The sequence below is a fragment of the Phyllostomus hastatus genome, unplaced genomic scaffold (genome assembly GCF_019186645.2).
Source record: "Phyllostomus hastatus isolate PE091 unplaced genomic scaffold, TTU_PhHast_1.1 phas_contig_40, whole genome shotgun sequence".
Classification (NCBI taxonomy): Eukaryota; Metazoa; Chordata; class Mammalia; order Chiroptera; family Phyllostomidae; genus Phyllostomus; species Phyllostomus hastatus.
In genome coordinates, this window is record NW_025333872.1 from 12,635,565 (window position 1) to 12,662,740 (window position 27,176).

Consider the following 27,176-nt stretch of genomic DNA (forward strand, 5'->3'; position numbering starts at 1 on the left):
GTTTGTTAAAATATATGCATATAAAATAAAACTGAAGCAGGATAGCAAGAAGCCAGGAATATTCTTTGGCAAACAGAATGGGGAAACTGAAACAGACAGCTGATTCAAACTGGCCTCATCCAGCTCCCTGCCTCACCTGCCTCCTTCTCCCTGCACTGCCATTTCCTTAAGCTTTAAACCTTTGGGACAAGGAGATTCTGGTCAGCATCAGATAATCAGGAACAAAGCCTCAGGTCTGTTGACCACAGAGACAGAGTTTTGGTCAAACTGGAGTTAACATCTAGGCCTCAATTATATGTCAGCTCCAGGCCCAGTGAAGCAACAAAAGCAGACAAGTGATACCATGACTGAGATCTGGACCAGCTGCAATGACAATTGACCCCCTACCCTGGTTCCAACCAATCAGCAGAGATCAGAACCGTGACCTTGCATGCTCATTTTGATGAGTTAGCAAATTAAAGGACATACACACACACACACACACACACACACACACCCCTGGAAAACTTATGGATATTCTATTGAGATCCTCCCCTGAGACCACCTCTAAAATTCCTCTCTTTACAAAACAGATAATAGGTCTTGGGCAGGTAGCTCAGTTGGTTAGAGTGTCATCACAATATACCAAAGTTACAGGTTTGATCCCTGGTCAGGGCACACACAAGAATTAACCAATAAAAGCATACATAAGTGGAACAACAAATTGATGTTTCTCTCCCTCTCTCTCTCTCAAATCAATAAATTAAAAAAAGAAGAAAAGCAAACAGATAAGAACCCTAAGACAAAGAATCCAGTGCATGCTCTCGCTCTAGAGCATGCCCATACTTTCTTTCTTCAGGTACATACCTTTATTTTTTTTTCTCCTGAGCTCTAAGTTTCCCCTGGGATAATTGCAACCAGGGGACCAATGGGCAGTGGTAGCTTGTCCTGGGCTGACCCCTGAACCTGTCTCCAAGGGCCCTCCTTCTGTCTCTTTAACTTGCTTCCTGAGTCCATACAGCCCCGCTGGCTCACTTCTGCTTCTGTGACCTTCTTTCTAAAGGGTCAAGGCAACTCTCTGAGCAGCATGCTTGCATTTTCTCTTTGAGTGGACTTTTACTTTGCATGCTAAATAAATTCCTCTCGCATTGGAGTTCTTAGCTCTAAATTGTTCCTTTGCTGAACTCAAGAACTAAGAGCCAACATTGCCAATAACAAATACTTACGAAAATCAATTATTTAACTAGGGGTTGGCTACCAAACATTTTAGAACACAAATATATAATAAACAAACTAAAGGAAAAGATACAGCATCTATGTGCTAAATATAATTTGAAAATGATACATGTACAAGAACAGTTGTATACATTATGGCTATAGTATATTGAGGGCAAGATTCAAACTAGTAACTGTTGCCAAATCAGTCCATTTGAGGCTGATTGCCTCTTTATGTACTGGGGTATAGGCTGAGAGCCCCCCACAAGCCTGGCTGGGGGATGGGAGACCTAAAGCAGGGCCATTGAGAGTTATTTTGCATGTCAACAGCAGGCCAGCTTCATACCCATATGCAAAAATAGTTATTTTGCATATCAGTAGCAGGCTAACTAGGGAGATAGGCATGACTTTTACCCATGATGCACTAGGAGGAAGCTCCCCTGGTTACAGCACCTGTGCAAGAGCTTGGAGATGGTTTGGCCATGCCACAGGGCCACTACTGCCCAGACTAACTATGGCAGCCAAGAAAGGCAGAGAATACAGGCATGCTAGCAGGTGTAGCCAATTGTGAAAGGACTCTGAAATGAGGTTCAGAGAAGGTGCCAGACTAGGATTTAAACTAAAAGTCGGGCCACCATGAGGGACGGGAGACAATGCAAGACCATGCTGGAAGAAAAGGGGTGAAAGAACTCTCTTTGGTGGGCTCTAAAGAGGTGCCACATGGTTTTGGATTAAAAACTGGAGATCGAGGCCACACAGCTGATGGTGCTGAGAGCTGTGGGAGACCTTCCCAGGAGAGCAGGGATTACTGGGAGAACCAGGAGAAGTGAGCTGTGGACATCTGTTCTTTTTCTTCTAGAGGATGGTAGTTCTGATCAGCACGTTCTCAGAATGGCCTGACTGGGCAAAGGGGGAGGGCAGGACCGTGTGTGTTGGTGGGTGTTTTAAAGGGACTATGAAATTTAATGGTGACATTCCATCCTTACTCTAAATCTGTATAACTTTTGAGTAAATACCTCCTTTCCTTTTTACCAAACTCTGGCATTGAGAGCCACAATTCCTAACACCTGGTGGATGGCCATAGTACAGAAAGATGCTGGGGGAGGGGGTCATTTTGGTAACAGTACCTAGTCTCCCAAATGGGTCCATTCTGTAACAAGTACACCACTCAGAAAAGTTGTATTTATGCTGCAAAGCTCTATGCTTTAAGGTCTCAACAACTCTAAACTTGCCTGGCAACTTGGGCCCACCCACCTAAAAATTCTCTAGACCCTATGAAATTCAAACATTTATCACATACAGAATAAAGTCAAAGTAATGCTTTGAATCAGAATTCTAAAAAACCTGAATATCATAGCGCTTTGAACATTTTTCTCCTCTTATCCTACAATTTATAGTTTTTCCCTTATGCGCTCTAGGTTCTTTTGTTGGCTTAATAATTAAATTGACATAAGACAGACTCACAGGAGAAAAATAAATTTCCTACCTATGGGAGCCCCATAAAAATAGGAGATTCACAGGTGGTCAGGCACAGAAGGCTCTAATCCACATAACATCCTGGGCAAAGGAGAAAGGTACTGGGGTACTGGGGCTTCAAAGGGGAGGAAGATAACTCACAGGAGGAGCGCACAGGAGCTATTTGGTAAAGTGAAGTTTCCCCTGCCATGCAGACAAGCCTTTCTGATATAAAAAGTGATTTCTGGTGTTAGTCCCCTTCCAGGTACAGGTTCTCCCTAATTTTTTTAGGTAGCTAATGGAGAAGCACAAAGAAAGCTCTTTCTGAGTCTGCTGGGTCTTAATTACCTTCTGTTCAAAACAACCCACATGCTAAAGTGATACATTTTGGGGTGGCATATTCTCCTCCTCCTCTCTTCCATAATCTGAAAAGGAAGTCAGTACACATTCTTGTATTTCATTTGTTTTAGTCTTTAGTTCTTGAAACAAATTATACCAAAGCTTACTGGCTTAAAACAATAAATATGACATTTCACAATTTCTGTGAATCAGGAATCTGAAATGGCTTGACTAAGCAGTTTTGGCCTAGAGTCTGTGATTGATTGCAACCAAATGCAATGATCTTTATCTCTCTGGTGGCTTAACTGCTTCCAAATATGACTCATTCTCATGACTTGCAAATTGGTTCTCTTTGTTTGTTGGGACCCTTTTGTTGCTCTCTTAATTAGCTTCTCCAACAGGATGCTTGAATATTCTTACAACAGGGCAGTTATTTACTCCCCAAAAGTGATCCAAGAGCACTAGAACTGTAGTACCTTCTATGACAAAGATTGGGAGGTCACACACTATGGTATTCTGTTGATCATAGAGACTAGCCGTGATTATGTTAAGGAGGTCACACCAGGATGTTGATAACAAGAGGTAAGGATTACTGAAGCCTCCTTGAAGGTCACTATCATAAACCCTTAACCCCAATTCCATTTTAACTCTATATCCAGTTTTTCCTAAATCCAGCTGATAAAAAGACTTGTAATTTCTCTTCAGTTTTCAGGAAGACATCATAGGAAGCTTAAAATACAAAAACTATCTGCCCTTTCTTTCTCAGAAGTGAAGATGCTTAAACATCATGCCTAAAACTTAAGTGCAAAAGGGACCTGGCTGATGTGGCTCTGTGGATTGCGTGCCCACCTGTGAACCAAAGGGTCACCAGTTCGATTCCCAGTCAGGGCACATGCCTGGTTGCCGGTCAGCTCCCCAGTAGCGGGTGTGTGAGAAGCAACCACACATTGATGTTTCTCTCCCTTTCTTTCTCCTTCCCTTCTCCTCTCTCTGAAAACAAATAAAATCTTTAAAAAAAAGAAGTCACAGTGGACAATGTAGTAACCAGTAATGGTAAGTAAATTTACCACACCCATTCTGAATAGATGAGAGGAAGGGAGTTAGTAGAAGCTGGAACATGAAAGAGTTGTGTGGGAAGGAGCCTTGGTTATAGGAACCTAGGTAGTTCATGCAAATGCTGCAGAGGGATGTTGCAAAGGGAGATGAGGGAATAAAATACACCTGACCTTGGTACACCTGACCTTGCCCAAACTCAATCTCAAAGTCAAGAAAACCTATTGATACACATAATTATGCAAATATATATGTGTTTTAATTTCTCAACTTCAGTTCCTTGTGAAACCTATTTTCTGTTCTTGAGTAATAAAGAGTGTTGTTTTCTACTTCAAATCAATTTCTAAATTTTGCAATTCTTCTGAGTGTTTCTAGTTATCTGAAATCAATTGAGTTCATTTTTTTTAATTATTTATAGCATTGGACATCAGGACTTGCCTTAGGGAACTATACAATGTTTTTAGCTCTAACATTATCGAGAATTGCCATGTTCACTTTTCAATAACTACTGAAAGAAGTGTTCTCTCAGAAAATTCAAACCATAAATGACAGCCTGAAAGTAGTAAAGACATTTGATTTTGAATATAAATGTTAGGAAAAACACTTGTAGTTTTTTTGTACTTCAAGTAAAATCTGAGCCCTTTTTTAACTCACCTCTTGCCTTTTGGTCTTCAAAGAATTACTTAAGACAAAACCATGACAGTCCTGTTTTCAAGATGTGAACCCAGGACCCTCTGACTGTGTCTAGTGCTTCTTTCTGAGACAGATATGCCAAATGAGCATAAGTGAACCATCTGTTATTGGATTTAAATAGTCTCACAAGTTACTCTCTCCAGAGTAGGATGCTTATTGACAATATAGACGGAGAGTCGCAGCCTTGGATAAATATGGGGGCCATTTTAAATTCAGACCACAAGCAAAAAGACTGTTTTTGCATGATACCACTTTGAAATCATTTCCATCATCATAGCCTGGACAAAAACCTCAATCAGTAATCAAAATCAATAGTAAGATCACTAATTCCTAGTAATCTGGTTATATGAATAATTAGAATCATCCTATATCTGCCAGAGTATGGTATATATTAAGCAAATATCTTTTTTAAAGAGCAACATATTTGCGGAGGACATCTGGAAGGCTGCCTCAGCCTCTTGCAAGGTGAACAATTTAGTTTTACCAACAATTCTGAATTAAGCTTATTGCCCGCCCTCTGATCTGCAATGGAACATTTTTCTCTGCTGATATGAGAGGAGAAAATCCTTAATTTATTTATAAATCTTTCTTAATCCATTTAGAAAGATGACTATATTCCTGGGTAGTAGGAGCTATTATTGCTTCAATTTTACAGATGAATAGGTTGTGGCTCTAAGAAATAGTTTAAATTAAAAAATCTCAGAGTTAGGAAGTGGCAGAACTGGAATCCAGGCCCTTAAGCTTCAGAGTCTAGGTATTCAAATGCTATCCTCTAGCACTTGGTATGATTTAAAAAAAATAAAGTGAAACAAAAATGAAAATACCATTTTTTTCTTACATATTTTTAGTGAAGATGATATTTCTAGTTAATTTGTAAATTGGTCACCAAGAGCATACAATGGACTTAATAACATCAGCAGATCAGAAAGGCCTTTTGCACAGAAGAGTGAGTCCCATGAAATAATCTGGGATATTGGTAACTCAGCTCAATATTACTGATTGTGTTAGATGTGCCTACACTAATGAGATGTAGAGAAAAACAAGCCACAGAAGTATTTAGCATATTTTATGGTCAGAAAAGCAACTCAGACTTGCTGTTGCATATTTAGATTAGGTTAATGGTTAAGGTTCTCTGCTGAAGGAAGCCTCCTTGTCTGTCCCAGTTCTTTGTTGGGTAACCCTGTACCCATCTTTGTGCTCTCATAACTGTGCTCATGTCTGCTCTCACACAAAGCAAACATGTCACTGTAGCCTTTCCAGTGCAGGTATTTGGATTGTATGTGTTTTTAGAGAGGGAAAGTTGATGCATCTATTTGAAGATCAGTATATTAAAATAGCCCTGTCAAAATGCAAAACATATTTTTGAAAATGTCATCTAGTATTATTATTCTGTCCATAAATCTTAGTATGATTGGTATGGGACTTTTTATTTTTGTTGTGGATTTCTGCAGTGTTAATTTTTGTGAGCCTGTTTTATTTAAAATTTCTTTTAAACATAATGTGTGTATGTATTGTATATTGTAAATTTACTTGTTATTTTGTAGTGCAATTTGTGTCTGAAAAGTTACAAATCATAAGGAGGACAATCTTCTCTCCTCATTTCAATGTCCAATATATGCTAAATCAAACAAGATTTGCCTACCTGGAAACCTTATAAAAAGCAGAGGCATAACCCATTATTATTTTTAATGGAGTAGAATACATACAAAGAAAAGAACATAAATCATAAGCATATTAATGAGTTGACTGGTATTCCTGACTACAGGTCCCGTTCCTCACTTTCATTAGAACATTTACTTTAGAAAACTTGCGGTTATAAATTCTTTCTCTGCCTCCTTGAGATGTGGACCTCCTATAAGCCAGGAATGTCTTTTTTAAGGACTTTGGAACTATCCTTTGTACTGTAACCATTAAGAAAAATAGAGTCTCAGCCTCCCAGATGCTGTGGGAGGGTAGGATCTTAATTTCAGGAAGCGATAATTAGTTAACACAGATGGGCTACTCACACTGACCAACCTACCTCCTGGATTCTCCAGTACTTTTCATTTAACTCATGCCAGCCTTTAAAATCCTTCTGCCTTTTCTTTTGAGAGTTGAGTTCATTCTGTTTTCCCTCTTGCAATATAGTCTAGTCTTGACCCTTAGTGCAATAGTCTTGAATACAGTTTTCCTTCCTAATTGCAAGTATTAGGTGCAATTTTTCTCTTACCCTGCATCCATTACTGTTTCTTTAACTCATCAGTTCTTACACCTCATCAGTTCCTTTTCATCTTTTATATTCCAGGTCAGATATTGTGTCACATTTATTTGAGAAGACAACAGGTCTCTTAGATGCAGGTCACTTAGAAAATTGGGGAAAAGAAAGAGGGACAGAAATTAGGAAATTTTAAACAATTTAAGAAATGCAAAATGAAACAAAAATTTTAAGTCTCACTGAGTAACCTATGAGCTTTTTACATTATTGGTACAAAACACAGTTGGATGAGAAGGTGAGCTTCCCAGTTTCTGAATAGTTTGTGGGAAAGTGAATCATTCCCTCTGGACCTATAGTCAGAGTGGTTAACTCATCAAGCTGGAGGTATTTGTAAGGCATACTCCCTTGTACTTCCCCAGTGGCCTCTCTCCTATCGGCTTCCATCAGTCCTGAGAAGTGGAGAGGTTGTCCTATACAGATTATGCAGCAATAGTAGTAGTAGTTCGAGATCTTAAAATCTACAACTTAAATGAAAATATGGGCTTTAACTTTCAGAAAAGGGTAACTTAGAAACAAATTGTTAGTGACTTATTTTAAGTATTTGGTTTGTCTCCTTTGGGAAGAACAATTGAAAATCCTGAAATAAATCTATAATGTTATGTTTCAATAATGGCAGTGTTTGTGAAAACAGATACTACCACTGATATTAAAAATAAATACATAAAATAAAATTATTTTGTTTTAATCATTATTATTAAGGAGTATTATTATCTGAACACCAAGTATCATTAAAATTGCATTTGTGAAGCTCTGTATTTCTGCTGTGGCAAACAAGACCCAATCCACCTCAAATTTAAGAACTCATTAATAGTATGAAATGTTCAAATGTGAGACAAAAGGGATTTTTAAAGTCAGTTCTATAGATGTTCCACAAAGGGCTTTTCTAAATCTGAAAGGAGAAATGACTGAGGAATTCCTCTGTTTGGGAGCAGAGAGTGAAATGTGCTGCAATTTTAGCAGTGCCAAGGAGAAGTACAGATGGGATGCAGAGATAGCCAGCAGGAGGGTGCCAAAGCAAGAAGAGCAGCTGCTGGGAGTGATTGCTGAGCAGGTGGTGCAATGGCATAGGCCACGGCAGCCCTCAGCAGTGAGAAGTAGAAGTTCACATTCAAAGATTCTGGAACAGCTGCCCTGAGCCTGGTACAAAATGAAGTCATTAATTTCAATGATCATTTGTTAGGGTGCACTGGTATTGAGTGTTAGGTAAAGACAGCCAGAAGTATTGGTTAGAAGTATTCCTCTATAAAAATACAGTCATTGATTTTGTATTTTCAGTAATCTGACTGAGTAAAATAAATAATACTAACTGAACATATACTTACAGGGATAAAAAGAGACCTAATATTTGCATCCAGCATTATGGTTGATGTTTTTCAAGCATTATTAAATTATATAATCTATTAATCTTTCTAATTAGTTTTCCTTAAGGTATGAATACCTTCATATGTATAAGAAACACATGAGATATTGGCTAAAAATATATATCCCAGGGTTCTTTTCTAAAATGGTTAACTGATAAATTCTAAGACTACAACCCTAAATCTGTAACTAACAGGTTTCTTCCGGTAGTCTTATGCACACTAAATTCAGAGTTCCCCAGTTAAGGACATTTGGGAAAAAATTAGAAAAATGAAAGTCTGTGAATAAGTACTGTTGCAAATAAAAAAAACTATGTATTTGTCATCTGTATGTGGTAATTCAGATGGGATACTTTTGACTTCATGTAAGGCTAGATCCAGAAACTCAAATGCTCTTTCTCCAGGTCTTGGGTCTGCTTGTCTCTGCTGGACTTCTCTCTACAGACTATTCAGGTTTACTTTCTGAACAACTTCTTTACTTATCCCTGAAAATGATCTATTCTTATTTGGATTACATTCCCACTCTGGAAAACACTAACACTAAGATGCAACTATAATGACTAGGAAGATAGGTAAATATGGATCATACAGGAAATTGAATATAGCTTGATTTACTCTAACTAGAATAAGATGGGGAGTGGGCCTGAAACATCAACAGAATTGTCACTAGGACCCCAATTTTTTTTTAGTCTCTGCCTGTACACACTGGCCCAAAGAAATGCATGAGCAAGAGTTTGTGGTATAGAAAGAAAAACAGTTTAATATTGAATTGGCCAACATGGAGGCCAATACCACAGCTAATGCTCTAAAGCGCTGACTCCCTGATGGAGTGAAGGTTACAGGTTATATTGGGCAAATTATAAGACACAAGCAGTTCGGGTGTTCAGAGTCATGTTGGGAGCTGATTGGTTAGATGTGATGTAAGGGTAATAAATCATTTTTCAGGTCTTGAACACAGTTCTGAAGTTTGCTCATAAGAAAGTATCTAGTAGTTTGTTCTACCTTAGGGCTCAGGAGCTAAAACATAACTTAAGTCAAGATGGTCTCTGCTGTGGCCTGGTGGTTCAGTTGGTTGGAGTGTCGTCCTATATACTAGAAGGTTGTGGTTTCGTCAGGGCACATACCTGGGTTATGAGTTTGATCCCTGATTGGGGTGCTTACTGGAGGCTGCCTGACCATATATCTCTCACATGGATGAAGATGTTATCTTTAGCCAGCTGAGGTCCAGACATTATGACCATTAGTCAAGTCTGGACTACTGTTTTCTGCTTCCTCTGGGGTTGCTAATTATCTGGGGTGAGAAGAAAGCTAGGTCTCTGAGGGGTAGATAGAAGATAGCTAGATAAATGATAGATAGGTAATTCCTAGAGCTGAGATTTAAAATTAAATTTAATAAGATGTAGGAGATTTCAATTTCAAGAACAATTAAAAAAATACTCATTGCTAAAAAAAATTTGAACTTTATTTTTGAGAAAATTAAAAGATATACTTAGGCAACTGGCAGTCTTAGTCATTTTAGAAAGATTACCTTTATCATATCTCTTATTCTTAGGTACAAATATTATTCAAGGGCTCCCTGACATCTTAACAAAGGAATCTTAATAATGGAACTCCTATCACACCTCCATCTTCCTTCCTTAACGTGTGCTCTTTTAAAATTGACAAAGGGATAAAAAACAAATATTTTCTAAAAAAATTTACTATTGGATCCATAATCTATAATTCTGCAATGTTTTATTTTTAGACAAGAATAGTAAAATGTATTGTTCACATTTTTAAAAAAAAGGAGAACAACAACAACCAAGGAAAGAATGCTATTCATGTAATTCATGTAAGGATTTATATCTTTTGCCATGCTGGAAAATTTAATTATATTTGATTCTCTGAAATAAGAAAACTTCTCATCTTAAAACTGATTTTTCCTGTGTCCTGACCCAATTGTGAAAGATAAAAAGATGTCAAACAGGAAGTGAAAGATGAAAAATGTCCAACAGCCTGTGGGCTTTTAACAATATAAGAAAAACAGCACTCTATATTGAGTATTTATAAGACATTAAGGGCTTAGCATGTAGTATGTCACTTAATCCCCGACAGTCCTATAGGGAGGTGCTATAATAATACTCAGTTTTCAGCTGAAGGTATCTGACATTGTAAGATATTAGTTAACTTGGCCAAGATCACATAAGAATTAAGTGGCAAAGACAGGACTTGAATGTTTTTCTGTTTGATTGCAAGACATATAATCAATCGCTATGTCCATCATACCAGTGACATCAAATCAAAATATTCTATCCTCAATTTCCTAATTTATAAAACACTTACAACACTATTCCATAGGATAGCTGAGGATAGATGTTAAATGAAACACAAATGTAAAGTGACTAAGGCAATATTTAAACTCCTCACCTGTAACATGTGAACTCTTGAATCACTGTGGCTTTGGAAAATAGAGTTAGAGTATTGCTTATTAGGTTATATTCTTAGGCCAAGAAATAACTCGCACCATGTTGAATGTTTGCGGATGTCTGTATGCCCACTAACTTTGGGGGGCAGAGAAGTATGAGGAAGCAGCTGGCATATTTGGCGAGCATTGTTGTTATTCATAATACACAATGAACATACTCATGCTTTGATTTCAAGAAAGGATTATCATGATGTATACCTTAACTTTGTCTCAAGTATGAATATAATATCAATTATCTAAGTTGAGGGGGAAACAACTTAATTTTCAGAAACTTTAAGCTATATACAATCTATTTTAGTTTTTATACAATTCTCACTTTCTAAATGGTCCTCAAATAACAGATTTTTTAAAAAAGTAATTCTGACATTTATATGTCTTTATTTTTACAGTTAGTTGTAAATTACTCTGCTTTTCACATAACATAGTGAGATTTTATATTCCTGGTCTTAAAACCTGCATAATTGAACTGAGCAAATTAGAGGGGAAAATTTTATGACTTCTTTTATCTTTAAAAACCATCTTTTGATCATATTATAACTCATAATTAGCAAAATTCCACCACAATGTCCATTTTTAAAAAATTATAGGGTCTAAGTGAAGAATAGCAAAGCAGTCACTTTTTATCTATAATGTTAGCTATAAACTTTTTATATAACACAGTCACTCCAGAGAAAATTTTCCTCTTGGTGCTTATCAGTGTTGTAATTGTGATCTTTTCTTTTCTTTAGATTTTTAAGAGCACAGTATAAAATTATGTTTAATATTTTACATGTGATCAATACGATGTAACTATTTTGCCCACAAATTTTCCTGCTTTGTTTCTTTAAATCAGTATGTAATAATCATAACTAAGGAAATCATTTTAATTCTAAAAAATCCTATAAGAATAACTTATTTTCGGTCAGTGTTCATAAATATTTGCAGATATGTCCAACATAAATCACAAGAGAGTGCTGTTTGTCAGGATATTAGCCCCAAAGTGGGTTGTTGTCAGGATCTGGCAGATGTGAGGTGGTGACACAGTGGCAGGTCGTATTCCCAAATGGACTTGGCCGTCCTTTGCATTGTAAAAGTCAAGGTATGGTAACTTAACTCAGGCAAAAATATCCCCCTAAAATTTCTTTACCTCACTAACACACTAACAGTCAAAGTTTCTGCTGTCTTCTTAAACCAATGACTATATCTAATTCTAAAAGTAAATAACCAAAATAGTAGGTTATATCTGACACCTGTGTTGTGGGTAGACTGCCTCTTCAGAGAATGTACAGACAGAGAGCTGACATCTGACTTGGTAAAGGTGTTTATGCTAAACAGAATGACATTAAACTCACAATGCTGTGCAGTTCTGTTATGCCTAGATGATCTGTGCTACTGTCACGACCAGTTAACCTTGAGCTGCTTCCACTTATTTTCTGCTTGTAGATGTATAAATGTGGTTATTAAAAGCCCACTTACTTTAGAGGAACTAATTGTAAAATACCTTTTCTGAAATAAGAGACTTTTCTATGTATGCGAAATGAATTCAGTTCACCATTTTAAAAAATCCATCAATTTGTTCTTAATCTATTCATGTTTATTGAGTTGACTGTCCAAAAATGACATTGCAGATTTATTTTGAAGAAAGCTTCAAATAACACTTAAGGGGCTTCTTTTATTTTTGTGGTAATCAACTGAGCTTTCTCCGTGTGTTCAGAGGGATTTTCTTAGTCACAAACTTTTTAACATGTTTTTGACTCTTCATTATATGTAACTCAGATAATATGTTTACCATGTCTGAATTTAGCTCATAAGATGGAGAAACCCATTATTTTACATTTAGTGTGAAAATCAAGACTTTATTCTGCAGTCTTGAATATGTAACAGTTTTGCAAAATGCTTTGTGAACAAAGTATATCTTCAGAATATCTCAGTGCCTGAACTTTGAAGGGATAGAAAAATTGCATATACTTCTAGAGTAATTTTTGTAATGATGAATATGGCATAATTTATCATTTTGTATCTTGACTGCTAGATATCCACCTAGCTACTTTAACTCTAGCTCTTAGAACAACCCCACAGTGAACCTGCTTGAAAAAAGAAAGAGGTTAAGTAGTTATGAAAGAGGTCACGTAGCTATGAAATTACTGAGGTAGGATTGTAATCCAGTGTTTTATAGTTTCTGCTCATGATCTTTTAGTGCATGAAATCCATATTACCTTATGGACAGTTTTTTCACAATATTACATACACTTTTCAGTCTAGACATCATTTTGATGGAAGTCAAAGAGCCATGCTTTCAGAGAATAAATTAGGGTTTGACATGAAACCCAAATAGATGACATTGGAGATGCATAGTTAATTCCGTTCACTGCAAGCACGTTAAAATTCTTTTATCTGATAAGATTGTTTTATTTAAAAGTAAGTTTATAAAACACCGTAACACTTAAAATATTGCATCTCTAAGTAGGGATGCTGGTGATTAAGAGTGCCCAGACTGAAAATGTGAGCACCAACTTTTGACATCATTTTGTGAATCTAATTTTACAGAAAACTCTTGTTATTCTTTGATTTATGTTTTTACTATCAGTGTATTCACCAAGTTACATTATTTCCCAACAAAGTATTCTAAATTTGGTTACTGTAATAATACATTTCATGCAATTTTAACTAATTTCTTTCAGCATGGCAACTAAAAAGAAAGAAATAGCAGGACGATAAATTAGTAAGAGTGTGGGGATAGAAAGTACTTATTATGAGTGCTGTTTGAATAAGATGAGTAATTATAAAATATGTAATTTTGTAATGAAATGAATTCAATCAGACTGTTGGGTCCTCCACTATCTCCTTTGAAACATCGCCTTAAAACAGTGAGACTTCAGTAGCCAACAAAAAGCTACTGCCACCTCAAAGGTCTCTTTGATTTTTTGCCATCCCAACTTCACCCTTCAAGTTAAATGGGAACTAGCCTTCTGATATGTAAATATTTGGGACAATGAAAGTAATAAAGTAAAACTGAATGTGGATATTGTTAATCAAATTCCCAGGCCTCAGTGACATCTCTTATGCTAGAAGCCTACATTATAAAACCTACATTTAATACCTAACATAACTGCAATTTCAACTTCTCCAGAAATGTAATCTTAATCAACCAGTCTTGAATATCCTGGTGAACACCAATGAGGTAATCTGTCATATGGGGCCTATCCATCCCCCATAGGAAGAAGAAGCAATCTACATGATAAAAACTTTGCTGGTTCCTTAACCCCAGAAAGATTTGCTGGCTTGAAAGTATTTCTTTCTTTTCCTTTGCAAATAACTTCCTTGCCCCATCCTTCTTCCTTTAAAAGAGGTCCATTTTGTACAAACCCTCAAAGTGCCCTTACAATAGCTACTGGGTGGACTACTGCACTATTCATGAGTCATTTAATAAGGCGAGTTAGATTTTCAAGTTTACTTAGCTGAATGTTGTTTTTAGCAATATGTAAATCTTGATATTTAGAAGAAAAGAGCAGACGTCTAAGAAAGATAGGGTTTGAAATTTCAACACAATCCTTTTATAAAAATGTGTTTTATTTTTGAATAAATAGATAAGGGAAAGGATAAAACTGGGAGCAACTAGGAGAAATATTGACATATAAAATCTCTGTGACATTTTCTGTCACAGGCAGTCTGGGAAGGACATGTGCAGTGATGGCAGATGCTATGTGATCAAAACAAAAAAAACAAAGTCCATGTCTTTATCTACATATTCCAAAGACATTATTAAGGGCAGAACACATGCTTTGAAGGAGAGACAGAAGAGGGAAGAAGTGAGGACCTGATGGCTGAGAATCTCCCAAATGGAATATCTCAGAATGCTAGTCACTTAAATTCACTAAGTATTTATTGAATGCTGGACACATTCTCTCTACTAGCTTATATGTGGAAAACAACTTCTTGTGTTCTCTATGAGACAGAAAATTATTTTTTTAGATCCAATATAATGTAAGCATTCTATAGCATTTTATAGCATTCTCATTTGCTTAAAGTTATAGTCTCTTTCTTACACTCTTAAATTATTTATTATGTTTGTTATCTATTTTAAATATTATAAGAATTAATTTTAATGATTTAATTTACTAACTATCAATTGAGCCCTTACACATTGAAACTTGATATACCAAGTGTGGGTGCTCTATGAGACAGAAAATTCCTCTGGTATAGTTTTGTGGTAACAGAAAAGTTTGTTGTATAGACAAAAATAACAGGTGGTTGCTATAGAAAAAAGAATGGCTTAGTTTGTGTTTCACTTAAAACTTATCTATGCTCTATGCAAAATAGATGCTTCAAAATACTTATCTAAGTCAAGGAATGGTTCAAATTAATTTTTACACATATTGTCATATTCTCATTAAAAAACTGGCATGCACAATTTTGAGTCTGGCAACAGTGAAATTTGGACTCCTGTTAGTTTTATTAACATTAATAAGATTGATACATGAATTCTGGAAAGAAATGGATTCTTTCCAGTGGAGAAAAAACTATTATTCCTATTTTGGTTCTTGCGATTTTAAATTGAATAAACCAAAAAAATTGATTTTTACTCTTGGCAGCAAGAACAGTGCCAGAATGTTATCAGCAACTGGACCTTGGTTCAGCAACCTCAGTACCTGAGTTCTGGCAAAAAAGAAAGATTCAAATATTTTAAAAAATTTTATTTAGAAAGTCACAGAAGTAGAAGAAGTGAGCCATGGAAAAAGTCAGCCATGAAAGCTGGAAATGGCTTTGACCCTGGACAAGATCAGTGCCCTGTAATGAATAGTATCTCTGGAGGGTCAAGGAAGGACCGTGAAAATCCCATCACTGAACAAAATGACATACTGCCTCTGGTAATGGACTAGTTATATTTTCTTAAGACAACAACACAGAAACAGAAATATAAGAGCTGGTTCTCATTTGAGAACCCTGGGGTGCGAAGCAAATGAAAGAGGAGGATTCATGGAGAGAAAACAATAAATTAGCCAAGGAATTCCTTCTCCAGATAAGGCTGCCATAAGAAAAAATAATTTAATAGATGGATCCCAATAAGAGATCACAACTGAGATAACATAAATAAAAGTGTAATCTAAGAAGAAATTAAAATAAAACTGAATATGCTTCTCAAAAATATGACTAACATTCTAGAAATAAACAGAAGGCTATGAAACAAAAACAGTTGGATATGTATCAAGAACTGTTGGATATGTAAAAAGAACACATTAGTAATCTCAGAAATAAGAAAATACAGTCATTCAAATACAGATCCCTCATTTGCAGAAGTCTTCAGCAACTTGAAGATTATAGAGATGGAGGTGATTTTTTTTCACAAAAGAGCCTGGGATTTCATGGGGTTATTATTACCTACTAACTGATCTCTGATTGGAATGACCCTCAATAAAGCCTTGAATTTGCCTGGTAGCAAAAATTAAAGCATTAAAATTAGACATCAAGTTTCATGAGTCAATGATGTATCTTCCCCCTAGTCCAGACTAACCCTAAACCTAGCCTAAATTAGTATGAGTTGCCCTGAGGGGAACTGAGACAGGAGGAAAAAAGAGCATCATATATCTCAAGCATTTAAGTCACAGTCTAGTCTAATGCCCACACACTTAGAATCTTTAATACCTAAGAATCCCACCTGTCATCTACTTGAAATATCCATAAATTTTAGCCTTCTACCCAACTCTGACCTTCTATTGTTATTACCTAACTGGGCCACTACTATTCCATTTAGAGAATATTTCTAGGAAAAAAGTCATCTCTCAGATGTCCATTGAAGTCCTATTTTTACATTAAAGAAAGCATTGCAATAGCTTAAATGGTTGTAGAACATTTGTTAAATCATTTTATGCATACATGACTCTACTTAATGCTAAGTAACAAGACAAACGTAGGTGCAGCCCATTTAGGCCCTCAGGGTATGGCTTGTGTGGTATGTTGGAAATGTTCAGTGAGCCAAGAAGCTGTCAGCACCGCGCTTGCTGGTGCCAAGAGAGGCCTGAGCAGACTGCTCAGCGCTGGCACTCTTCCTTCCCTGACAGTGATATTGATGATGAGGTGGACACCACTTCTGTTGTTCTGGTCCTTGTCAGAACAAGAAATCACAAGTAGGTTTGTTTGAAGCAGCCTTTTAGTATCTTCTAGGAACCAAATACAAAACATTCTTAGTCTGTGAGAGGTAGAAGGGGATCAGAGGCTGGCTGAAGCCTACAGTTAAAAATAGTAGATATACTGCTTTATCTTCCTTCTACGGCTAGTATTCTTTCTAATAGTGAATAAAATTAATGGGGATTTAAGAAGAGATTCAACCTTTTACCTAATTCCCAAAATTCGATTTCCAGTTCTACCACTAAGTTATTTCCTTAGCTACCCAGAACAAATGTAAGGTCAGTTAACTTTGGGATTTATGCAAGTAGCCAATGAAGATAAAATAACTATCCCAAGCATGTAAGTGAAGAATAATTAAGGCACCAACTAAATCTGACCCAATCTGTTGTATTAGAATTGACAACATCCCCTCAAGAGAGGAATTCAACAACAAGAACATCATAAATAATTATTCAGTAATCAATTAATTATAAAATTATTACTGAATGTAATTGATATTATTAATTTTCACATGATTTAATTTGTATCTATTATGAGGTTATGTTTTGCAATTTGTTTTCCTTATTAAGATTGTGGATTAGATAATATTATTTGTTTGCTTACATATTAACAACAAAATAAAACTCTATTACAGGGAACACAAATCATGGTATTAATGTTTCTGGCCTTCACTAGTGTGGCTCAATGGGTTGAACATTGTCCTGTGAATCAAATGGTTGCTGGTTTGATTCCCCAAAGGGGCACATGCCAAGGTTGTGGATTGAGTCAGCAGTTGGGGGCGTGGGAGAGGCAACCAATCAATGTATCTCTTGCACATTGCTGTTTCTCTCCTCTTTTTCCCTCCCTTCCTCTCTATCTAAAAGTAAAGAAATAAAATCTTTAAAAAAATAAGTTTCTGAAAATTATTTTTCTTACAACAAAGTAATTTCTGTATTATTGCAATATCACAGACCTTCTAATATGTCTCAAGCAGGGTAAAAACTATATATCTATATTTGTACATGATAGCAGCTCTACTTTCTGTAGAAGTATGATATAAATTAATGCATGAACCAGCCCTTTGGGTTACTGAGGAGAGTGTTCAGCATACTGAAAGGAAGAACTGGCAAAACTGTGTGCCCACAGTGCAGTTTTGTAAAATTAATTTTAAAGAGTATTAAAAGTATTGAATTTAAAAATAAAATATTTTCTAGATGAAATATGTTAAGTGTTCTGCTAGTCTAATGAGCTTAATCACATATTAACAAAGATTGAAAACTCCCTGTGTTCTGGAGATACTTTGAAGGACACAAAGTAGGTATCTTCATTGATAAGGATTTTACAATTCAGCCTGATAAATAGATCTTTCATGAAAACACACTATAAGTGCTCATTATTTATTATTTCACTTTTGGGACTCATGATTCATGACACCCTCACCCTGCTCCCTGCCAACCATATCATTTTTCAGTTACTACCTGTCCAAAATTCAACTTCATGAATCTCTGACATAACGAGTTTAAGTAAAATGGTTGATGACATTTTCAGAGAACTCTTTTAGCATTTTCTAAGTACATGTCACATAGACTATCTGGTCTTGTATTATTTATACATATCCTTATGTCTTATCTCTGTGCCCCCTGAGCTTTAAAAGTCCTTGCATTTGTTTAGTCAGTAATTGACTTCCAATAAAGCAAGCTTGCACTTATTTTGGAAACCTTAGTTTCTGTGTCTGTTGGCAGAACCCATCCAGAAGCTGTGGAGGTCACCTGAGCTTGTCAAGTAATAAACTTGGGATCAGAAATATATACACTATTGCATACGGGACATGGGGTTTGGAATCAGGCTATTAGAGTTCTAATCTTGCCTCTACCTATAATATAACCTAACTGACCACTGGCAAGATCTTTAGCTTCTCTCCAGTTTCTTCATCTGTAAACAGGGATAGTATTGCCTAACTCATGAATTGCTGTGATGCTTTATAAGAAAATACATGTACAATCTTTAAGATAGCTATGACATGTAAATATTTAAATATTTCTTGTATATCTTTGTATGTATCTTCACTTCATATATACTATAGGATATAAATGTAGTTCTCTATTAATAAGTTGCCAGTAGAAATTTATTTATTTAACAATATATTTTACTATTAAGTGATGTTGTTGGCTCATATGTTTACTTTCTACAAATATTAATTCATTAAAATGTAGCTGGACACTGAAGATGACTTTTTAAATAGATGTGAAATGTAAATATCAACATTAAGACCCCAAAGGCCAAGTTTCATTGTAACAATTAGCAATTGCATTATCAACCCAAATATGTATATATATATATATATACATACACACACACATACTTTAAAGAATAAGGAAAAAATAGACTTATATGAGACCCGTTAGATAGTGAGGCCTGATATCAAGAAATTGACTACTCACAGTGATAAATAATTTAGCACAAGAATAGCTGACTTCCAACTATGCAAGAGATTCTATAAAAAGATTTATATATTTTTTCCAATTTGAAAATATCTGGCTTTAGCTTTAGATACCTTTTGAGTAGATGACTAAAGACTATAAAAATATGAAAACCATCATGTTCATCTTTATAAGGCTAAATTAATTATTTTCCTATAATACCCAATTACCTATAAAAGAATAGGAGAAACATTCAAAATAAAGGAAGGGAGAAGTATAATGTGCTGACATGAGCTTAGGAGAGTAGGCCAAAAGGTACATGAGGAATAAGAAACATGTGCTGATTCTGAAGGAAGTTTCACATGCAGAATTGTCATATGTAATTGCTGATCTTAAGTTCAAGAACACTGAAGATCAAAAGTAGTCAATGGACTAGCATCATTAGCATTGCCTGATGCAGAATCTCAGTCCATTTAAATCCTTAATACTTAAATTGTTAGGATATTTTTTCTTCTTTTAAGGAAAAGTAGGCTTATAAAATATGTGTTTCTTGTATTTCTGGCCATATTCCAGGTGGAAAGATATATGAGGTCTGTCCAGTAGTAGTCCAGTCATTGTTAATATAATGAGAATGGTTTGTACAGCATTGATGTAACATGGCAGCCAAGGAGAGGAAACTGGAATGTGCATGCTTGAACAATGACATCAGTGTGGGTGGCAGATGCTATTGAGTGAGCTGTGTGGTCATCACTTTCAAAATGACTGAACAAGTAGAGCTAAAAAATCTGCATCAAATTTTGCATTAAGCTTGTACATTCCTCTGTGGAAACTATTCAGATGATTCAGGAGCTATGGGCAAATGGTGATTGGCAGTTTCATCATGTGTAGTGCTGAATGTTTTGGTGAAATATCAAATCACCCAGGTGGCTCAGCCCCACTACAGTCCAGAACAACACATTGTGACTTCTGGCTTTTCCCCAAACTAAAATCACCTTTGAAAGAAAAGAGGTTTTGGACCATTGATGAGATTCAGGAAAATATGACAGAGCAGCTGATGGTGATTGGGAGAACTTTGTAAGTCCCAAGGTCCCTACTTTGAAGGGGACCAAGGCATCATTGTCCTACGTATAATATTTCTTGTATCTTGCAGCTTCTCCAATAAATATCTATTTTTTATATTAAATGGCTGCCTACTTTCTGGACAGACCTCTTATATATAGAAGAAATGCATTGGTTTTTCCTCCTATATCTTTAGGTGACTGAGGTGCTGTGTGAAGCCCTGGGAGTCCAAATGTTATTAATTTTTATCATGTACTGTAAGAGTAAGTTTCAAAAATCATTATTTTTTAGAGCTCATCAATGAGTTTAGTACATAGGTGACTGAAAACTTGTAAAGCATAGCAGGAAGTAAAGCATAGGAGAAAGAAATGGTTTTTTAAAGTAGTTGAATACCTGTGTTTATTTACATTTATTTACCTTTGGCCAAATTTGGCTGAGGAATTGACAGCTTGATACCTCTATCTCCTGTAGATGAAACTGCCACTAGAGAAAAGGGAGCTTCACTCCAGGTGGACCTTGAATGATGATTGACCATTGAATGATCCATCATTCAATGATGATGTCATCATTTGATGATAAATGACAAATGATAGATCAAGCTTTACCCTGACCTTGCCAGACAGGGATTGAGAACAAAATGTGGTTGGCAAGATCCCTGGAGTTTGTATTAAAAAAACAAACAAACAAATAAAAAGACAAAACAAAGAAAAAGCCGTCTCAGAATGAAAATTCCCATTTAAACAGTACCCAGAAACTGACAATATCTCTAGATTCATTAAGAAAGAACCTGCCACTTACACTGAATTCCAATGGTCTTGATGTATCTCTACAGAGGGGCGGGGGCTGTCTTTTTGGCCCGTGTGTGTGTGTGTATGTGTGTGTGGTGGGTGCACAACATGGCAACAAATACTCCCACTGAAAATCAGAGTTCCATGACCACTGATTTTTACCTTATGCTTTTTTTCTCCGTCATTTCTCATATTTGGAAATAATATATAATTTTTAATTTGAAAGTAATCCAATAAATTCTGAATTAAATGTAAAGACTTAAGTTCAAGCCCTGGAAGTGCTACTTACCACCTGTGTAATCTTTCTTCTTTCTTTAAACTTTGTTTTCCCACTTACAAAATGATGTCAACAACAGATGATCAAACTGTATTCTCAAACTGAAATCCATGACTTTGTGATTCTTATTCTCTTAAGTTCTGTCATTGCGACTTGGTTTCTTTCTATAATCAATAGGTACATTACATTTCCATAAGGCTATCTGAAAGATTCTTTGGGATAAGATTAATCTCACTAATTCACAGGGCACAGAGGTGTATTTATTCTACAGCTTTTGAGTACCCAATATTTGTGAGCCATTATGGTAAATCTTGATAGAGTGTAAGCTTCTAAGTTGAGAATCATTAAAAGGAGATGGTGACACATAAAAACAACTAAAATGTGAATTAAAATGTAAACATAACAAATTCCCTTGGAGTTCAGAGTAAATTAAAATTGCCTTAATAAATAGTGGTTGGTGCCATAGGAGAATCAGAATCTGCTTCACGATTCAGGTTTAGTGGAATAAGATTTCAATAAGTGGAATATTTGGAAAGAGGATGCTCTTAGCACAGTGAAAACATTGATAGAAAAACATAGTTTGTAAAACACAGAACGTTTTAGACAGGAAGTTCAGTTTCCCTGGAATGGAGAGTTCGTGTGGCATGTGTTTTAAATGTTGAGGTAGGTACAGAAAGCCTTTTCTTTATTTGAAAGGAATTATAATTTTAAGTTTTTATTTTTACTTTTAGGGGAACAGATTGTTGACAGAGAAAAAAACAGGTGAAAGAGAATGCTGCAATTTTTATTTCTATATTCTTAAGTGGCCTAAATCATTATCTTATACAAAATGATGGATAAGGTTATTTCCTATGTGCAATTTTTTTATGTGGAAAGTATGTTCTGTTATGTTCTTTTTCTGCTGAGGAGAAGTTCAGGCTTGAAATTTGTAATCAAGCAATCAATCTTAATATATAATATATCAGAACATGTAAACCATTCTGGGAGCAATAGTCATGGAATGAAGTGAGTGGTCATCACTAATGAATTTGTTATTTATAATAAGTGAAAAGAAAAATCTAAAAAGAGAAGAATTTTATTTTATGGAAATGTTATGAACACACTTTTCTTATTAATTCATTCTTTTAATTGTTTGGAAGATAATTTAGAAGTTGGGGATATGATTTGTTCTTTTTCTTTTCTCTTTTTTTTACTTTTCTCTTTTTTCTTTCTCTTTTCCTTTTTGTTATGTTGATGGTTTAAATTGTGTCACAAATCTATCTTCTGGAGAATTTCCATATTCCTTTTTGGGGATTTAATATTTTATCACCTTTGCATCATTATACAAATTAACCACAAAAGAATGTCTTTCTCTGGGTTACCTTTGCAATTATAAATGGTATAATTGCTTTAGTGGCTTGCACAAGTCATTAGTCAGGAACATTTTAATTAAATGTAATGTGATAATTGTCTTTCATAACAAATTTAGTGTGGGGGACCTAACAAAACAAATTGAAAAATTGAACTGTTTGATTTTTTTAATTTGGGCTTGGTAGTATAGAAGTCACGTGACTGCTCAGCACTTTAGAGGAGCTAGAAAGAGTAGGGAAAGGTAATACATGTTGCACATTAAACACACACACACACACACACACACACTCCTAAACAGCATTATTAGGAAAGAACATGCTTCTCCTCTTAATGGGAGCCTCACCCTGGCGAAAGGTGACAAACTGACACCTCTGGGGAAAAGAAAGAGTCTCCCATCCAGAGAAGGGGACCAGACTGACAGAGGCAGGAATAAATCCTTCCATCACACCCCCACCTGTGGGTCTGGGCCGAGCAGCAAGGAGATGGTGGAAGCTTCTGAAACACCTGTTCAGGATTCACATCCTGTGACCTGCTCAGCTCCTGGCCCCTCTGTAGAGACCAGCACCCACAGGGAGCTGACTGCTGCCAGTCTTCCCAGATGGGGACATCCAGGCACCAGAGTAGCTGAACTGGGGTCACTTCTTTCACAGCTACCTCCTGTCCCAGCTGTGACCAGCTATTAACAAGTGAAGACTTATTCCCACAGTGACATAAGGTGGGTATCGGTGCTGGAGATAGAAGTAAAGGTGTCACAGTGAATTCTTGGAGTCACCCAAGTCCCCACTGGTCTTGCTGGAGTTCTAAAGCGAAATTTTAAAAATCCTTGCAGATTCTCATTTCCTTTACCAGCTGTATACTTTTACTCTCTGTCTGGTCTCCATTTTTCTCTGCATAAGCAGTTTTCGGCTTTATTTAAATGTTGCATTTCCAAGTGTTTGTGACTTTGTGCAGGCCTCAGCACACATCACTCATGCCTCATTTTACAGGGTGAGCGGGTAATTAGCATTTTTCACAATTAGCCAGGATTTGCTCCGCTAATTTCATTCCCTGATGAAGGTGCTAACTTGGTGTGAAACTGTAATATGTTGGGTGATTTATTAAGTCTCCAGTGATGGGTGGAAATCACATGTCATGCCTTTAGTGTTGAGAAAGTGAACAGCATCCATTTGTAAGAGATGGTATTTGAAAAGTGATGTTGGTGTGATTGAATGTGTGAATGCATAATGAAGTCAACCCGGATAACCCCGTTCTGATTAAATTGTATTAAAATGATGTGGCAGCTCCTTGAAAAGAGATTCTTAAGGAAGAAATATGTGCTCATCTTTTAGGAGTAGCTGTCAGTCACATGGGGACTATAGAGGAAAAAGTCATACCTGTGTTTTAAGCAACAAATAGAAGCAAACTCCAGACTAACATATGAAGACCCTTAGCCTAAACAAGCTGTGCATATAACTTTTAACGAGTCAGGGAGCCAACTGCTTTAGGAAATGTTCAAATTGAGCAATTGGGCACATACACCATTAGATTTATTGTGATGAATTTCCCTTATTTCCACCCTAAACCTAAGTGTTTAATACTTAGTATGATAATTCATAATCAAGAAATGCTGCTTCTACTAAAAGTTATGTTTCTGAAAACCCTGAGTTATACTTTTCCTTACTTATCCTGAGTTTCCAAAAGAGATTTTTTTAAAGTTATTTCACCTAGGAGAAATCTGGAGGACATCTCATTAGCCAAGTGATTAGTGATAACATCCTTGATGATGGAGAAAACTGACATCACGTGTCTCTTGATAAGATGCTTTAGAAAAAGCATTGTAGGTTGTATTCTTGGCCAAAATTAAAGAATCAAATATCAGATACTCATCAGGAAGAATCAATAGAAATCAATAAATACACTATAAAATAACTTCTTAAATAATTTTTAGATATTCTTTAGAAATATCAGTGTCAGGAAAAACAAAGAATGGCTGAGAAATTATATCAGATTAAAGGAGATTAAAGAGATATGAAAACTAACACAATGTATAATAATAACACTACGTATAATAATGTCTTGGTTCTGTGAGGAGATATACGGAAATAGAGGCGAAGCATCATTAGATCTGCAACTCATTCTCAAATGACTCAGTCAACAGTTAAACAAGCACTGTTGTGACTGTGTGCATAGGCATCTGGCTCTGAAATGCAGTGAGATTTAGTGCATTTCCCTTGTCCTCGGTGGTACAGGTGAAAGCTGGTATCTGCAGGTTTCCAGATCTCTCAAGAATTCCTAAAGGTGAAACTCTCAGAGCTCAGCAAAGAGGTTGGTATGTCTCAAGAGGAGGTCTTAGAAATGCTGTAAATTAAAAGAAGAGAATTTAACCGAGATATGCTGATGCAATTGAATCAGTATACAGTTAGTAGCAGATGTGCTGAGACCAGAATGTTTGGGAGGAGTGGAAGGCTAAGCAGTGTTTGTTAGTACAGAGCAAAATTTTATGGTTGATAGAGTGGTACACCTCACTGCTGCCTGCCTTTAGCACCTTCTGTTCATGGCAGGAACACATATGCGAGAGGCACTCCCAAAGTCTTTGAAGAATTTCACCCTTGAAAATATTCTTTGTCAAATGTCATTTTCATTGTTGTGACTGCAAACAGGTACTGACACAAGTTAATTTCTTTCCATACTTCCTTTCAGAACACTCAAAGTTTGATTAGTGATAGTGGATGGTATTGCTTTTGCTTTTTGTCACGACCGTGATGACCCGCCTCGCAAATAATCACAGTATAGCTATAATTTTAACCAATCAGATGGCAGCAGAGATAGACATCAGGCCTTGCTAATACCAGCATTGTGGGAAGTTGGGGACATTCTGGTACAATATGGCTAATCTTTCAGTGGGATCAAAAGCAAGGGTTGGCAACATGGTACAAATCACCATGCCAGAAGGAATCTGCAGTACTGTTTTAAGTCACACCTCAGGGATTTTAGAGATGTTGTTGTTGCTACTGCATGTTCATTACAAACAGAGGGTTTGTTGAAATTCTGGAAACTGTCATGAGAGTCAGAGGAAGAACAGGAATCCAAAGGCCAGCCTCAAAGTACATATATATGTATTGATTCTGTGAAATATAATGTATACAAATAGTATACTTGTCACTTTAAAATATAAACACATGCAATGGCATAAATGAATCAGGAATATACTAAGTAAAAAAATATGTTTTTAATAAATATGACTCTCTGAAAGAGTTTTTCTAAAGCAGTGTTCTGCAATTATATTGTTCCCTATTTTCATTTTAGGCAACATTCAGTAGGGATGAGACAGGTATTGTATTTTGCAAATGTGGACAGCTGATCTCATGTGACCAATCTGAATTTAGCATTCAGGCTGTTTTTTCCTCTTTTCTTTGCCAGATATCTAGAAAACTCTAGGGAGAAAAGGTTTTTTTTTTTACATTCCTTTTGTGTTTTCCTCCTTAAATGTAGTTTTGATAATTCTTAAAATGATTCACTTTACTATTGGGAAGGGAGCCTAGCAGACTGAGTCAGCATGTCGTTCTACTCTGTTTTATGGGAAGGATAGACATTTTCCATGGCCAATCTGATTTTAGTGACCTCAATCTTAAAATATATGCTTTTGTTTATTTTTTATACTTTATAATGTTAAAAGAAGAGTTTTGGAACTGACATTAGATTTAGAAATGATCTGGAATATATATATTCTAGAATAGTCAAGTCAATAAGCTCATAGTTATTTGTATCTACATTTTTAAAACATGGTGTGATTAAGTCTAGAATTCTAGGTATATCAACACTTTCCTTTGAATAATCTTTTCAAAAGAAAAGATTTGAATAAATTAAAAATTTGGATAGATGGTTTCAAAATAAAAAATACCTAAATAAGCAATATATATGTAAATATATATAAATATTGTACACCTATTAACAGAAAGTGAAAAAACGGGAAAGTGTATGTAGCAAAGAGTTTACAATTAGTGCATATATGGCAGTGCACCTGGAAATTTATTGAATTCTGCAATGTTATATAGGGTTAATTTTTTTTAATAAAAAGTAAAAAAGAAATATGCAAAGTCACATCAAACAACATAATAAATGGTATTCATCCTAAATAGTATTTTTTCATTGGTTTAAAGTTTTAAATATTCTCAAAATTCTGTTAGTTTTAACTTTTGAGAATAGAATTATGTCTTCAATAATTATGCAATTTAGTATTCTCACATACTGAAAAGCTTATCCCTTTTCACTTATATAAAATCACACAGGGCTAAACTATGTAGAACTTGGGAAGGTATTGGAAAAGATTGAAGATAATTTCCTAGTAAGAATTCTATACACATCCATGCTATAAATTAAAGATGATGTTAAAATAAAAGATATTGGCC

The 27,176-nt window shown here is 35.7% G+C and overlaps 1 pseudogene; it reads left to right on the forward strand.

The window, feature by feature from the left end:
* Positions 1–1,847: 1,847 nt before the first annotated feature.
* LOC123821454 lies at positions 1,848–25,831 on the forward strand (annotated as a pseudogene).
* The last annotated feature ends 1,345 nt before the right edge of the window (positions 25,832–27,176 follow it).